A 3,980-nucleotide genomic window follows, 5' to 3' on the forward strand; every position below is an offset into this window, starting at 1 on the left:
GTCCTGGAAATGTGAACTCACTTTGTTGGCTAACCAAGAGAACGCCAAACACTGCCTGGTCACCTCAGACATTTCTGGGATTCTGAGATGGGGCTATTGAACGCTCTTCTCTCCGACTCTGTCCCTAACTTAAGCCAAAGGGGGTCTAAAGTGTGGGAGAATCTCACTAGTATTATCAAGACCCAGGAATGCTGCACAGACAGTGCCTGAGTAAGGGATGTGTCTGTGATGTGACTGAAACAGAACTCAAAGGTTAAGTGCGGAGGAGATGACCAGTGGCTGCTGCCAGCCACCGCAGCCTTACCTGCTGGGCTCCGGCGATCCTCCCGCCTCAGCCTTCCGAGTAGCCGGAATTACAGGCGTGCGCTATCACGCCCGGCTGATTTTTTGATTGATTGTAGAGATGAGGTCTCGCGGCCCAGGCGGGTCTGGAACCCGCGGGCTCAGGCCATCCACTCACCTCAGCCTCCCAAAGGCGCGGGATGACAGGCTGAGCCACCGAGCCCGGCTTCCACAGGCAATATTGAGGCACCCCTCCTTCACCCAAGATGATATGAGAAAGCCTAGTACTAAGAGTCAGGGCTTTCAACGTTGCCCAGGGGCAGCGCGGCCACCCCCACCATGGTGTCAGTGGAGACCATCTGGGGAAGCCAGAATCCCCACCCCCACCCAGAAGTGCAACACCTTCCCCTGAGGAGGTGAAGTCAGATATAACCGGCTAAAACAGAATGTTTAAGTAAGATACAATCTCATAACATAATATAAAAATGTTCAAGTTTCATTTGGAAAACATTCATACCAACAACCAGGAAGATCTCAAATGGAATTTAAAAAAGGCAGTCAATAGATGCCAACACCCAAAAGACACAAATGTTAGAATTATATGACAAAGACATTAAAGCAGTTACCAAAAAAAGTTTTAATGAACACTTATGAACATGATTGAAACAGATAGAAAATATAAAGTCTCATCCAAGAAGAGAACTGCCTCAATTTGACAAAGAACATCTATAAAAAGCCTGCAGTTAACAGTACACTTAATGATAAAAGACAATGCTTTCCTCCTAAGATTGAGAAGGCAAGAATGTCTTCTCTCACTGTATTTATTCATCATAGTCTTTGTAGAAAATCCTAAGGAATCTACAAGTGACCTAGAACTTTCAAACAAAAGAACAAAGTTGAACCCTTGTCTTCACCATGTACTAAAATTAACTCAAAGTAGATCAAAGACTTAAGTGTAAGAGTTAAAAACTGCTAAACACTTAGAAGAAAACACAGAGGAAAATCTTCATGACAATGGATTTGGTAGTAATTTCTTGGATATAATACCAAAAGGATAGGCAACCAAAAAAAACATAGATAAATTGGACTTCAATATTTTAAAATTTCTGCACATCAAAGAACACCATAAGAGTAAAAAGGCAATTCAGAAAATGGGAGAAAAATATTTGCAAATGACATCTGATAAGATATTAATTATTCAGAATATATGTATTTAAAACCCCTATAACTCACTTTAAAAATATCACAAAAAATTAATTTAAAAGGAAAATGCAATCCAAACCACAATGAGATACTACCTAAATCCCACTAGGATGGCTACTATAAAAAAAAAAACAGAAAATTAAGTGTTGGCAAAGATATGGAGACACTGGAACCCTTATGCACTATTGGTGGGAATGTTGTAGCTTCTGTGGAAAACAGTCTGGCAATTCCTTAGGAAATCAAACATAGAATTTCCAGATCATGCAACAATCTCATGTCTGGGCATATGCCCAAAGAAATTGAAAGCAGGAACTCTACGAAATGTTGCATCAGCATTATTTGCAAAAATAACCAATAGATAGAAACAACCCAAACATTCATTGACAGATGAACGGATAAACAAAATGTATGATATCCCTACCACGGAATATTATTTCACCTTAAAAAGAAATGAAAGTCTGACACGTGCTACAACACAGATGAATCTTGAAAAACTGTGCTAAGTGAAATAAGCCAGACACAAAAGGACAAACACTGTATGACTATACTTATATGAGGATGTGGAATGGTCAAGTTTATAGAGGTAAAAGGTAGAGCTCCCAAGGACTGGGGTGAGGGGAGAATTACTCGATGGGCACAGAGTTTCTTTCTTTTTATTATAAAGGTGTGGGGTACAATTCAGGCTTAGGTTTACACACATTGATTAAGCAGTACCCTTGTTGATGAGGTGTGCCCCTCCCTCCCCAGCAGTTTCCCTCTACTGCCAATCCCACCCCGCTCCCCTGACAGTTTCCATTACTGCCAATCCCTTTATTTTTTATTTTTTATTTTTTGAGTTGGAGTCTTACTCTGTCACCCAGACTGGAGTGCAGTGGCCGCTCCCGGCCACCGCAGCCTCACCTCCTGGGCTCCGGCGATCCTTCCGCCTCAGCCTTCCGAGAAGCCGGAATTACAGGCATGCGCTACCACACCAGCTGATTTTTTGATTTATTGTAGAGATGAGGTCTCGCTGCCCAGGCGGGTCTCGAACCCCGCGGACTCAGGCAATTCACTCACCTCAGCCTCCCAAAGGTACGGGATTACAGGCTGAGCCACCAAGCCCGGCTCCAATCCCTTTCTTATAGTAATATAATCGTTCAAGGTCTGCTTATGAATGAGAGCCATATGGTACTCTGTTCTTTGTTTCTGTGATAGATCACTGAGTATGATCGACTCTGAACCCATCCGGATTGCTGTGAAGTCCATATATTTGTCCTTCTTTATGGCTGCATAATATTCCATTGTGTATATGTGCCATATTTTTTTGATCCAGTCCAGCTTCGATGGGCAGCATGATTGGCTCCATGTTTTTGCTGTTGGGGCACAGAGTTTCAATTTGGGGTGATAGAAAAGTTCTGGAGATGCATAGTAATGATGATTGCATAATAAGACCATGTGTACTGACTGCCACTGAATTGTACACTTTAAAATGATTACAGTGATGAAATTTATCTCATGTGTATTTTATCACAATAAAAAACTAATGAGTGAATTCAGCAAAGTCATAGGCTACAATATAAACATACAAAAATGAATTGCACTTTATATACTAGCAACACTGAACACCGACAATAAAATTTTTAGAACAATACCATTGACAATTTCTTCAAATAAAAATGAAAAGGTGTAAATCTAATAAAGCGTGTGTGGGACATATATGCTAAAAATTACAAGAGATGATGAAATAAAGATATGGAGAAACTGGAACCCTTATGCACTATTGGTGGGAATGTTGTAGCTTCTGTGGAAAACAGTGTGGAAATTCCTTAAGAAATCAAACATAGAATTTCCAAATGATGCATCAATCATAATATAAATAAATGGAGAGATATATGAGGGAGAACACCTCTGGGTTGAAGGGGCTGGGTATAATGACATAGAGCTTTATGCACAATACCTAGAAAGACTAAAACAGTTCATATCTCATGAACTGCCTAACTCCTGAAGACGACCACTTGATTTTACCTCATTTACTGTGAACAGAAGAGTCCTCTGTTTTGCACATGCTTTAACTGGATAGCTGTAATGGCTTGATACCATGAAGAAGTGCCCAACCCTTTAGGGTGTTCTAATCAAAGAGCTGATGAAATCTCAGTCTTTTGTATCTAGAGGTTGTTCTACTAATTCACACAACATGTTAAACTGAACAGTCATGACTTCCAGCTTCATTGCCTGGCAGGAATGGGAATGAGAGCTGAACGTAGGATGGTCTTCTAGTGTAAAGTAGGCTCACATCTGCTTTTCACCCTTCCCCACCATTTCTGACTTGTTCACGCGGGATTCAACCCTGTCTCCACCATGTTCTCAGTATTAGACGTGCAGCTCTTTTACAACCACTGGATTCATGGGTTCAATCCATTTGTGAAGCTGTGATAGTGTAACTGGAAAACTCTTGTGGTGAAAATTCCTTTATTAATTTTTGTTAACATGCTGATCTTTCCCCAAACAAATGAACT

The sequence above is a fragment of the Carlito syrichta genome, unplaced genomic scaffold (genome assembly GCF_000164805.1).
Source record: "Carlito syrichta isolate Samal-C Ts95f unplaced genomic scaffold, Tarsius_syrichta-2.0.1 Scaffold305177, whole genome shotgun sequence".
NCBI classification, from domain to species: domain Eukaryota; kingdom Metazoa; phylum Chordata; class Mammalia; order Primates; family Tarsiidae; genus Carlito; species Carlito syrichta.